Source organism: Nestor notabilis, unplaced genomic scaffold (assembly GCF_000696875.1).
Source record: "Nestor notabilis isolate BGI_N333 unplaced genomic scaffold, ASM69687v1 scaffold19864, whole genome shotgun sequence".
NCBI classification, from domain to species: domain Eukaryota; kingdom Metazoa; phylum Chordata; class Aves; order Psittaciformes; family Psittacidae; genus Nestor; species Nestor notabilis.
In genome coordinates this window covers 47,917-61,511 of record NW_009926258.1, presented here as the reverse complement: position 1 = coordinate 61,511, position 13,595 = coordinate 47,917, and positions in this window count along the sequence as shown.

Below are 13,595 nucleotides of genomic sequence, written 5' to 3'. Positions count from 1 at the left end.
TATAGCCTGACCTGCCAGTCCTTGCTAAGAAAAGGAACATCTTGTGTCCTGCTCCCTCATTCGTAAGTGGGGAGAGTGGAAGGGAAAGTTAGTACTTAAATACTTAAGTAGGTACTTTTGAAAAAACTTTAAGAAATTTTGGTTAAAAATATTGTTTCAAAAGAGATTATGTCTTGCTGCCTTGTAAATACTGTGGATATATGCCCGTGATAATCACTGACTTGCGTATTCCAGTTGGTGGGAATGGATTTGCAAATGTTTGGACTTACTGCACACATGGCTTTACAAACAGCTGCTTGAAGTGGTTTTGCAGATCTCCTTGTGATAATGACATATTATTCGTGTCTCCAAATCACAGCTTCTTAATACCACCACAGCACTACCTCTGTGGAGCAGCCGTTACTAGGCACCATCTCATGTCCTTCTGGCCCCCATCTCACAAAGTAGGCCAACTCAGCTGTTTCATAAGTACCTAAATAAAAGGTAAGAAAAGGACCAGTGAGACCATTCAGTCCATCTTCCTGGATAATGGCAGCCATAGATTTCCCTTGAATTAACTCCCATTGCAATTACAGCAGGCATCTGACCTTTGTTTTTCAAGCAGTACCATTCTTGGCAGTGGTAATTCCACCATTGCCAGCAGCTGACATGAGTACAGCCATTACTGTCTCTCTTCTTGGCCCTGTATCCCTTTGAAGCTGCATATGTGATGTTAGTGGTCCATGTATCCTTGTTTGGGACACCCTGAGCTGTAGTAGATTCTCTCAGACAGTGCATGCAACTTAGTTTACAGGACCCGTGTATGAAAAACACATGAGATCCCTCAGGAAGATTTTCAGTCTAAACCTATTTAAAACTTTATATGAAAAAGAAAGGTCTGAAAGTTCCCACTCAACAGCATAGTATGCATGAGACTCAGTTAATTCACCTTGAAAGAGGCCTTTAAGAGAACTTGCAAATGCATGCTGCAGTAGGGGTAGGACATGGGTGAATGCACAAGAGCAGCACCAGATAAACAGAAAACATTGCAGCAGCCTAGCTAGGAGGTCATGGGATCCGTGTAGCTGGCAGCATCGCTAAGCAGATCGCTTTGCGCTGTGGATGTTTTTTTTCTCACAGATGGGATAAAAATAAGATAGATTAAGTATATCCAAGAAAAAATAGTTTTGCAAAGGCTTGAGCAAGCTGCCAATGTCAGCAAAGGGAGCCAGTAATGTAAGCAAACTTCAGAGAAGGAAAGCTGCAGAGCGCCCTGCAGGAGAGAGCAAAGGGGACCAGCTTTGCATGCTGGCTGGATGTGGGGTGAGGGGTTGGATGGGCGATTAGGTTGATTTGTGTCTTTGGTGTTTACCAAGGCAGATCCCAATGGAGAGGAAGGTTTTTCTTTTAGCTGATAAATATTCCTGCCTCCAATTTAAAATATTTTTCCCCCCTTCTGTGGCCCTTTGAGTTCACCTCTGCCTTGCCAGGTCATTCAGGCTGATAGCTAGGTGATGGGGAAATTTGGAACTCCTGTCATGGCTGTTAATGTCTGTTCTGTTTCTTCAGGGTTAGATGTACATTTGGCTTTGATCTTGCACCCAGCTTTCCAGCAGATCCCTAGGAATGACCAATTTAGGCAAGATGAGGAACTGCTCCGTTAAACTGGATCTCGTATCAACAGAGTAAGCAGCAATGCCTCAGCTGTCTGGGCTGTAGGATGCTCCCCCGTGAGCATGAAACTGCAGTTAGGGTGTATGATGGAGCAAAAGCAGATGGCATATCAGGGCTTTGTGGAGGTCAGATGAACAACAGTTAGTGCTTCTCAGTGGCTCTGTAGTAACTGGCTGTGAGCTTGGTCTCAGACAGTGGAAGATCATCTGCCTTCATCTAGTAAGCTGTGAGAGCAGCTTCCTGGTGATTTCTGCTCTTCCTTTCCTTTCTTTTTGTGAGTCACTACTGCTGGGTCAAGTCTAACAGTCTGCTGGGGCTCTATACATTAAGTCTTCAGGGGTGCTGATGCATAGAAAAGCCCCTTATGCAGCAATAAGAGGGGGACACCAAGGCTGTAATTCTGATTTGGCAGTACTTACTCTGCTTTGGGGAGGTGTAAATGGCAAGGGGCATGGCCAGAGGGAGCAACGGCTAGAGGATATCATTCCCCACTAAGTGACATTTATTTGCTGGTCTCTGGAGTAGTTACTTCAGATGGGTTTTTAAATGCACCTAATTCAGACAGAAGCAATCTTGGTGAAATGGGGGTTGGGCTCGTGTAGGGAACATTCTGGGGATGAACATCTGCCTCTTTTTGGTTGACAACCATATTTGTTACATTAAACAAATACCACTATCTGACCCAGAGAGCTTGTGGAAGGAGGCCAGAAAATAAACTGCTTTGCTACTGACAAGATAACGGATCAGGGGGAAAAAAAGATAGCAGTGGTAAAAAAAACTAAATAAAATAAAACTCAGTCAAAAAGCTGCTTCTCATTTCTTTTTACATTGCCCTGAAAATTAAGATAAGTGTAGTTTTTGAGCTCAGCCTCACTTCATAAAGTTGTTGGGTTTTACACTTGCCAAAAGAGAATGATAACTTCCCTTTCCCACATTGCTTGAGAACCACATTAGAAGTGTGTCTGAGTGGCAAAGTTCATTCCCTTCCATGTGTTAGAGCCAGGGGGTTGATGTGCTTTGTATAAGAAATAATAGCCAGATGCAAAAATTGTGTTAAGACTCTCAGACAGCCAAGAGGGAGTTGGATCTAGGCATTCACCTTGGCCCTCTACAGATAGTATCTGTCTGTATCTGTGGAAGCAACGCCATTAATGCCAATGCACCGATCCTCTGTCTGGCCAGGCCACATTGGTCTCCCATATGGGTATGATGCAATTTCCTTTGCTTCTTTATTGGGAGATTAAAGGAGCTGCCTCCTCTCCCTTTTCATTGTAGATAATTTATTGTTTCTGGATTTAATAACTTTTTGTATTTGAAGGTTTCCTGCAAATGGATTAGGAGCAAATGTGAACATTGCAATGACAGCATTTTTAAGGCAAGTATCTACAGTATAGGCTACCTGTTTCCTGATCCCCGTAGTGTATAGATAAAAATTCATGTACATAGCTTAGATGTCATTTCAAAGGCAGTTTTGGTTAATAGGTATTGTTTCTTCTAGTAAATTTAAGAGGGGAATTACCTGTTGGTAAGTTCAGTGGTGACTTTAAGAACTGCTTCAGAAAGTTCTGAATTCTCCTCTTGGCATTTGGCTGATTGGGTAATGCTTGTGCCCTCAGGACAGTGGAACACTACTCCTTATCATCAAGTTTTATGTCTGGAAGTCTCTGCTGCGCAGAAGCTTTCTTTGGCTGTCTTGTAAGCAACAAATGGCATCTGCCATAATGAGTCAGTAGTGTTACGTAGGGATTTACTTTAATAAGACACTGAGCTGGAGATTTGGCTGAAGTTGTTAACTCCAGTCCACCTGCTCTAGGGGCCAGACAGATGTAATTCCATAAGGTCTCACAGGGCTATACTTTCTTAGCACATGCCATCTCATCCCCTGGGAGCTGACCCTGCAGCTGTGAGTTTAGCTGTGCTGAGCTGACAGGTTAGCTTTGCTGAAGCTGTTTTGTCACTGTGCCCCACAAATAAGCTCTGCGGTGGGACCACAAGGGAATGCTTGTTCTTCAGCCCAGGTGGTGAAGTTGTGCCCTATTGGGCTCTCCAAAGCCTTGGGGGACACTTTGGGGGACTTGCCACATGACATGACGTGGCTATTCTTTCATGGCACAGCTAACTAGAGCTACTTATTTATTTGCACAGGAGTAGCATGAAGAAATATAGATGTCTGTCAGCTTTGCAGCAAGTTGCAGAGACCACTTTGTGGCAAGTTTGGGTTGCTTCCGTGTTTTCAGTTGTTCCATTTTCTCAGATGTAGAAGACTCCCTTGAGTCTGAAACTCTGGCCTTAAGGTTTCCAAGGACTGTTTCTTTCTGCAACAGTTCTGATGGTGTGGGGTTTTGTTTGTTTGTTTGTTTGTTTTTCAAAGCAAGTTTGTATGGGAATGTTCTTTCCAATTGTTATCTCCTTGGTGTTGTCAGCCCTGTTGGTGATACATGTCCAGTTCCCTGGGCTGCCACAGACTGGCAGTGCGGGTGACCATCTCAGATGGGTTTTGTGAAATTAGACTCAGAGCAGTGCCCTGCTTTACCACCAGGTTGTGAAGAGCAGTGTTTTGGAGACTGGGAGCTGTTTGGGCACTGCAGTAGATGGCAGCTGCATTAAGTACATCCTCAAAACAAAATGGGATCTCGTGCTAGTTTCAACAGAGACTCTAACGAGAACGTTCTTGCACACCTGTAAGAAGTCTCTCTTGCCTGGAGCCAAGACATGGAGGAGAAGCAGCTGACACAGCACCGTTCCTCTGCTTATCTTGTGTGTTACTACTGAGGGCTGAGCTTTGGCCAAGAGTGACTTCTGTCTCCATGCAGGTGCTCTCCATGACTCTGTCTGGACATGCATTCTGGCTAGGAGGAGCCTGGTAACAGCTCTGCGACATGGCCGAGGATGACACCTGCCTAAGGAGGTCTTCTTCTGTATGATGCTAGGACGCATGTGCTTTGATTGGCTAAGCTGTGATGCTGGAGGAAAGGAGACTCTCCTCAGCTCCTGGGAAGAAGCATGCACGTCTAGTCATGTTGCAGGTGGCGTCAGACTAAGATTTGTCCTGACTGGCTCATTGCAGAAGGTCTAGGAGGATGCTCCTCTAAGGGTTAGGTGGTTACCAACATGTATGGGAGCTGAATTACGGCTTGAAACTGTGCTTGTGTCCTCAACCTGAAGTGCTGCGTAAGCTTGTGGTGCTCCTGTTTTGCAACTGAGCTGAAGATGGTCAGTCAGAATGTATGAGAGGCATGTCTGTTAAAGGTATGTAAAGCAATCTGGTTGATTTGCTTAATTAAGGCAGTGTTGCAGAAGGATCTTGTCATCCATAGTAGGGGTACAGCCTTTCTGCATCCATCCATTTCTAGTGCTCTGTGGGTCAGTACATTCCAACTCCACGTTCTGTCTGCTATAAGTAAATAATTAGTAATTGTCCACATGAGAACCCCCAAATCTATCTGTTTTACTGGCCAACTGATGAACAGTAACAATCAATGAGCAATGAGTGGCTGCTAATGCTGCAGAAACAACCTTTAGCAGAGGCAGCTCAGCAGCTGATTAATTATCTCCTTCAGGGAGAAGCTTTGCAGGGGGAGTTCCCACCTCCCTGGGTCTTTGCTTCTCTTGGAATTACTTTGGTTGTATATCTTGATTCAGCATGCCTCCAGTCCTTTTAGTTGGTATGAGGAGTCACAGCTGGAGTCTCTGTATGTGGAGGCCCATAAGGGCTTGCAAAGCTCTTTTCTTTGAACACATTGACACTTCACCCTGTGGTAGGGCAGTGAGTGACACACAGGGTTTAGCAGTCATGATAAGCTCCCGGCTGGGTTGGGAAGGCACTTGAACCATGTTGCATAGAGGATTTTAGGGCTTTACTCTGGTAGAAAGATGGATCCATCTCTAGTGATTGTGCATAGCCTTGCAATGAACACAGTCTACATTCTTTGTAATGATACCTTTTTCCTTCCTCCTCAAATAAAAGGTTGCTTTACTTACCTGGATTTACAACTTCACCAGCCAAACTCTATGAATAAATTCCCCAGTAAAGACATAGCTAGTCTCTGCCAACAAGCTTTTCTTTTTTTTTGTTGTTGTTCATGTACTTTAACTCATTGCTTTGAAGGGGAAACTAAGCAGCAAATAGAGTTCCTGGCCCCAGCATGAGGTACTCTGTTTGCATAGCCATTACAGGTGTGTGTTTTTTCACACGTCTCATTGACAAAGTGTTACTGGCAAATGCTTATGTACAAAATGAGCCAATGTCACTTACCTCCTCCATCTGCTGGAAAAGGTCCGGTCCTGCTCAGCCACGTTTACCAAAAGCTTAATGGAAAGACCTGCGGAGCAGGTGGCATGCTGATAGACGCAGTAGAGAACAGAAAGAGGTTTTCATTGTCTTTTCATGCTGCAGAGCTTTTCATCGTCTTAACAGAGGAAACTGGAAACACAAACTGAATAAATGGGTCTGTTGATGCTGGGCTGTGAGCAGATTCTGAACCCCCAATCTCCTCAGCACACCAGCACTTAGCCCTCAGTCTCCTGAGTTATTCAACAGCCCTCTTAAATAGGCCAATTATTTCTCTATGCAAGACCAACTCAGAGAGATTTTCCTTTCTGTTGACTATGAAATATATATTTAGTTTTCTTCAGGAAAGCCCATTTTTATTTGCAATGTGAGTGAAATCAATATTCCAAAATGGCATTTCGATAAAATCAAGATTGTAAACAGGATAATGAGAAGACAAGCACTGTAAATAGATTTCAAGTGACAGAAAGTTGATATAGTTGATATATATATTCAAATATATAACTTGATTTCACAGTGATAAATATGGGAGACTGATAGCAGATGAACAAGAACTACAGAAGGAGAGGAACAATGTGAAACTGCCTGTGTTTTTCTCCTTAGCTACTGGCAGCCTACAAGTGTGTCTTGGTCTCCCCTGGGTTGAAGAGGGAGGACAGGTATTGTTTTTATGTATGCTCTTGGCTGGAAAAAGGTAACTTTACACTATACTTAGAACCTCTAGTGTTGCAGCAAGTGAACTCCTGGATTTTTTGCCTCAACAGTGGGAGGCATAGGGGTTAAAGGAGGAAGAGGCCATAAGGGAAGGGCTTCGGGGGGGTCATTGCATGAGTCAGTGTTGCATTGATGCCCAAGCTGATGGTGCTGGAATCACTATTGCTCCTATGTGCAAATCCCTCAGCTTTACCTACCTTTTCACATGCTACACAAATGACTCCCTCTTGCTTTTCCCAGGAGCGTGCGGTGTGTTTCTGCTCTGCTAAGCAGTGGCTGTGTTCCAAGCAGCAGCGGCTGCATTTTTATGCTCTTGTATTGGAACAGGAATTGCATAGTTTGAATCATCACTTGCAGTCACCCACAACAGAAACGCTTGTGATTAAAAACTTGTGAGATCATCCCTGTAGCTTGCAAAAACAGGTTTGGCATCTTCCTGAGGAGAAAAGCAGCTGGAAGATTGAAGAAATTATATGCCCCCAGCTGTGAAAGTTGACACAAAGGAGGCAAGTGTAGAAGTGCCACATTACCCAAAAACGACTTTGAGGTGGTGGATGAATAGCAAACAATGCTGTATATTTTTTGTATTTTCTTAATAGCAGTATCCCTCCCTAAAATGTCATCCTGATTTCCTAAGGGATTGTAAGAGTCAAAGCTGTTTCACCAGAGAGGGGTAAATGAACTCACCTATGAATCAAGCTTTCTAAATTAATTACTATTATTTTGATTAGAAAGAAAGTTTGGGAACACTTCAACATGAAATGAAAGAAGCTTACAAGAAAGCAATTGAGGTAATAATCTGTTTGAGAGGAGAATTGAGGTATGATTTCAAATTGGTTAAAAAAAAAGACGTGGATACTGAGAATCAGTACAACCGTATCTCCCACCTTTGCAGAGCTGGTGAGCAGGGATGTGACATTTGGTAGATGAGGAGGATATTGCTTTGGGTTTGGAGTTCTCCACCCTGATTCATTTTTCAGGCTTATCACCATGTGCACGTGCCTTTTTGAGAGTGGGAAGTTTCCTATCCATCAGTGAGCTATGCGAGGGGTCGGTGCATCTGTGTGATGTCCGTGGTGTCCAGCAATGGACTGGGCTTTGCTGAGCTGCCATTTGCCACCTCGCTGATTTTAGCTGGGTGCTCCAGATTTCCAAACAATGGTGAATTTTTCAATTTGGGAAGCTGCTGTTGACATCACCTTAAAGGTGGGCTTGGGCATTTTCTTTGATGGGGGAATCAGATGTGTTACTGCTACCCGTTGCTGCCAGGAGTCTAAGGTAAGACCCAGACCTCCCCAACTTTCCTGTTTTTTGCCTTAATCCAGGGAATTATGCTGGCATCTTTCTTGTTCCTTCTGGTTAGAGAAATTTAGAACTTTCATTAGATGCTGGATTTTGATCTTAGCTAATAAAATGCAAAGAAAATTCATGCATGCAGGGTCTGGCAGGGGGGTTGAATATTTGTGCCATATGAAAGGTCCTCTCAGGTGCGGCTTGTGCTGTATGGTTTTTGTGGTGTTCAGCAAAGCCTTGTCAATGCTGGGGTTTCCTGTTGCTCATAGCATTCCTTTACTATTACTTTTCTTTTTTGTCTTGCTTTGTAGAATTTGATCTCTGCTTTAAATTACGTCTCCGGTAATGTGTGCACTCTGATTATTGCAATGTGCCTCGCTGAATAGGGATCATTCCCTTCCTCAGCCTCAATTCACTTCACCTTGGCTTATAACTTTACTTTCTGGGGAAGAGAAAGGTTTGTTTTCCTTTGGGATTGCTGGAGATGATGGTCTTTGATTTCTATGTCCATGGCCTGAAATAGTTCTCAAATCCAGCCTGTCATATTGAAATGATTTACTTCTTTCATTGTTTGAATCTCCCCGTTACTTCTTGCCAATTCTGTGTGCGAGAATGTTCATTCCTGCATTTACCAGGGCTTTCTGCATCTGGCTGGACTGGCAGGTTCACATCTGTCTTTCATAAGGAGGATCTTGCAGACAAGAACTCCCTGGAAAGGGATTAAGCTTTTTTCTTGTTGTTGTTGGTCCTGCATTTGTTGCCACTGAGAGGATAATACATGCTGTGCACGAGACACTGCAACAAAGGCATGTCCCTTTGAGGGGATGGATGTAATTGTCTTTTTGCCCTTACTCACCTATAGCCACTTATATTACAATTTACATTAATGAAAAGCCAGCAAGTGCTCATAGCGCAACAACCCATGCAATGCAGAGCAGCTCTGAGGTTGTGGCAGAAGTTTGTTTGGTAATTCTGAGACAGTGTCCAAAATGGATAAAGCAGGACTTTGAGTGGCTGCATATTAGTATTTTCCCATCTTCTTAGGCCTGTTTATACACCAATTCCCTGTAGATCAGGGAATTCTATACGTTTGCTAATGATGGATCATATGAGAAAAGTTCTGTCTGTGCTGAACTAGCTCTTCTTATGTTTCTGAGAGTCTGCTAAACGTTTTTAGATTGATAGGTAGGTAAAGTGTTAGATAAATAGATTTTTTTTAATATCTGCATTCCCCTGCCTGGCATGGTTGAAGTGCCTATGCCCTGACCTCCAAGTAGTTACCATTAGTATTTATGTGGTATGTGCAGGCAAAATTGTGTCTGAACACCTTGTTGGAAGCCCTATGAAGTAGAGAAGCCTTTTCCCCCAGTCTAGAGGTCCTTCAGGCCTGGGATCATGTAGGCAGTTGTGGGGCAGAGAAGGAAGCAGCTTGGCTGTTTTTAGTTTACTCTGACACTGATTTGCTTTGGTGGCCTTGGGCAAGTCAATTCACTTCGTGGTTTAGCTTTGTCAGTTGTGAAAGGTACATATGCTATGCTGGTTTTACAGCATAGATGGTATTTTTGAGAGTTAATTAGTTGGTGTTTGAGGCACAATAGTTTTACATAGGGGTTATTCATTAAGTCCTTGGTCCCTTTGCTCACAAGGGTGTTAATTGCTCTCTGCTTTTGGGATGGCTCTGATGAGATGAGAGTAAAGGCATATGGAAGTAAGTGTGTGATTAACAAAGCAAGCCTGGGGTAGAACAGATTTCCCTAGGCAAGAAATTGAGTTGTTATTGGCCAATTGGCTTTCCTTTTTGGCACATGTTCTTGAAAAGGCCCCAGTTCAGGGAGCGCCCCAGGATGACCCCACACTCATCTTGGAGCTTTCAGGACTGCTCACTCACTTTCAGAGGTGTTCAGCCACATAAGGGCAGGAAGGATCTAAAATTCCTTCACCCTCCTATCTGTGTGGCCAGGTGAGGAAGTCAGGAATGTAATTTCATGGATCATAAATACTAATAATTCCAGGTACTTATGATTTGAGCATGCACATTAATGTGGTGTGAGCTCTCTCCCCTGGCTGGAGTCAGTGTAATCACACTTAGGACCTGTTTGTCTTGGCAGAATTGCCCTTATGAATGAGGTAACTTAGGAAAAGACATTCCTTCACTCATGGCAAATAGCTAAAAATATCTGAACTTCCACAGGCCTGGGGAGGAGAGCAGGAGTTGGGGTAAAACTCAGATCAGGGACCTCTGGAGATGCAGTTTTGAGCTCCTTTACAGAGATGAGCAGCGGCTGCAGGTCCCTTTCACCCCACTCACACCACCTTTGTTGGACCAGACTTTAGCATGGAGCATGTCTTAGGGCTCAAAATGCTTTGTTCATCACTCAGAGCATGCAAGTTACAGCAAATGACCTCTGTTCTTGCTGAAAACCCTGTTTTACTTCTTAGCAACTTACATACTGAGTTTACAAGAGTGATGCAAGAGCCTCTGCTCTGCAAATAGGTGTGAGAGCATTTTGGACAATGACTGCTGCTTTGGGACAGAATACACAGCACTTTTGTTAAACTAAGATGGATTGAGGATTAATAAGCTTTTCTTCTGCCCTTTAAAATGAAAATTTAGTAGCTTTTCTCTTCGATGATGGGAAGAGATGCTTATAAAGACTTAGGGCTGTTAACCTATGTGGACATGCAGGGATGGCCTAGTTTAAACTGATGAAAGGCTAATAGTTGCCTTTCGTGCACGTGTGTCTGTGTTTAAGGGAGTGATTTCAAATGAAACAAAAAAAAAAGCATCATTTCACAACTTGAAAGAAGCTAATAAGGTGATGCAGTTATGCCTCCCTCCCCAAAGATCTGGCTCCAAGCCTTCACAGACAAAGAAAAGTGCTTGCTCAGGTAGTGTTTACTATGCAGTGAGAGTTCTTGTTACCACTTTTCCCATGCAGCTGGAATGACAGCCCCGTGTGTTTCTATGTGTGCATGCATGTGCTTACTTAGAGGCACATCATAAATCACATTTGAAAAGTGCTTTTTTTTGGTGTGTGTTTTGGAATTTGGCAATAAACAAGTCAACTAAGAGAAAAATCAAACCTGGGATAGGTTCAGTCACCAGCTTCAGGGGGAAGGACGCTCCCAAGATCAACATATTTGTAAGTGCACAGTAGCTGGAATGGGTTTATCAGCTACTTTTTTGGCAAGGCTGAAGTTGCTTGATTATTAAGAATGATTCTTTATTATTTATGTCACCCATCTGAGGCTGCTGTATCTCTGCAGATGTGCCCTAAAGCAGGGAAGCAAAGCAGAGGCAGGGCAGCCAGACTGCTTATGTTTTATTGGAAAGCACTGCTTTCATTGCGAGAACAGCTTTTTACAGCCAGCCAGCTCCATCTGTCCTTGTTTCCCTTCCAGGAATGCAAGGGGCTGGGGAGGACAAGAAGTGGGGAAATGCAACTTTGATTGAAACTCTGGGGGACCATGAAAGAGAGCAGAAAGGAAAGCAAGAAAACCATAAAAACACTGTAGTGGGGGCCAAAAAAAAAATGGCACAGTCCTGAGAGTGTGACAGGGCAGCAGGACCTGTAGCTCCTCTTTTCTCAGGATGCTTTTTTGACTCTTGCTGTGGAGTACTCCAGCTTGTAGTTTTCACTAAAGAGGCTGGATTAAGATTTGCTTCTTTTTGAAGTCCAAGGGTATGTGGCTATGTTTTTTCTCAGTTCCTCTTGAAGTGCCTGCAATGGAAATGGCTGTACCTGTCTATGAGGGTGACTTATGTATCCCATTCACTGTCACTCAAAAGCTTTACATTAGCCTTTAGTATCCCACAGGGTGCTGGGAGATGCTGTTTGGAGAACTGAGGCCAGGAGGGATGTAAAGCTTGATCTGCATGAGCGTTTAGGTGCTTGTGTGCATCAGCAAAGAATCCAGACCAGACACCAGTTCTCCCAGGTCCAGCTTAAAGGCTGCAGGAGCCAAATGCCATGCTGCCAGCAACTTTTCTGCCTCTATGAGCAGGGCCCACTTGAGGCATCCAGTAGGTCTTTGCCTTGTGTGGCTGATGACTGAAGCCAGGAAATATTTTCAGTGTTCTCTACCTATAGAGCTGGGCTGGCAGGCTTTTCTTATGTTGCTCCTGAGGGAAAAGCAGCAGTATGGACCATCAGGGCTGCTGTAAGGGACACAGCCCTTCCTCACCCAGGTTGCAAAAGTCAAATCTGCCCATATGGTTGTAAAACTTCACACCAAGGTTCTGCCCTGTGGCTTTTGGGCTCAGGGCTGTGCAGCTGCTGAGCTTCCCCAGGAGGAGAAGGCAACTCACCCAGGGGGCTCTCGATTCCCTTGAGGATGTGGAAATTATTAAGCCCTCCTGAGGCTGAGCTGGGGTTTGGAAGCACATCTCTTGTTTCCTGAGCTCCACTGACAAGGTTGCAGAAGGTGGCCATTGCGTGCACTTTTGTGATGGAGAGTGGCTGTGACTGCTGGCCTTTGTGTCGAAGAAGGTGCTGTCAGTGTGGCAAGAGCCCACTGGAGGAGATGTGTCCTTCAGGGGTACTTAGCTGAGCTGGTGGTGTTCCCGGCCATGCACAGCAGATGCCAAACTTAGATGTCAAAGTAAGTCTAGGTGTGAAGAAATTTAGTGAGGTGCCTGGGCAGGAAACCAGTATTTTTTTAGGTGACTCATTTTGTTAGTGTTAAGCACTTATCTTCTCTCTGAAGTGAAATTTGCGTGCCTGATTGCTGTGTAATGAATCCTGCCTTAAGTGGTATGCCCAGGGTGAGAAACAAAATGAGTACAAAGAAAAAGTAGGCAGAGCCCAAGGTACTGCTCCAAGGTTTTCGTTCTCCTGTACAACTGGGACCAACCTTATGGCTTTTTCATTGCTATGTCCGAGTGGTAACACCAGCAAAATGGTTCATACCAGTGGTCACAGATCTGGCACTCTCTTCTGTTGTACTATCTGCCACTATCTGTTGTGACTGCAGAGAGAGACTAACTTGTCTGCATCTTTTCTTTTTCTATTTGCTTTGCCAGAATGATGCATTTGTTTGGGTTAGGTGTCAGGCAGCATCCACAGCTGGAACACAACCACACTGACTGCCAGAATCCAGTCACTGCTGGTTACTCACTGAATGCTTGGCTATTTCAGGCTTTGGTGCTCTGCAACACTTAGGTGATGATTTACAAATGTTACGTTGTGGAAGCTCATATCCAAATCTCCCTCTGCTTTATAAAACACATTGGATGGGCTTTGGGCAGTGGTGAGGCAAGGCAGGATACATATAGTAAACACTGTATGTGCTTCTCTAAAAAAAAAATACAAGAAGAAAGGAAAGGAAATATGGGATGAGCAGCTCCAAAGACAAGAGTGTAATGTGGAGGTGGATGGTGGGGTCATTTAATCCTGTTACGAGGAAGTGGCAGTTCATTGTTCCAAGGCAGAAGTGCAAAAGCTAAATAGAAATACCTTCCTCCTTCAAGGATGAAGCCTGTCAGCCTGCTAACTGGTGGCTTTTGTACTGCTTGAAAATAGTAATCAAGCAACTGTCTCAAAAGTAAGAGATGCTCATGAGAAGTTTTCTGTTTCAAATCACAGTCCTAGATAATTAATGGAAGATAGAGGATGGGAGTTGCAATAAACCAAGAGGTGACTTT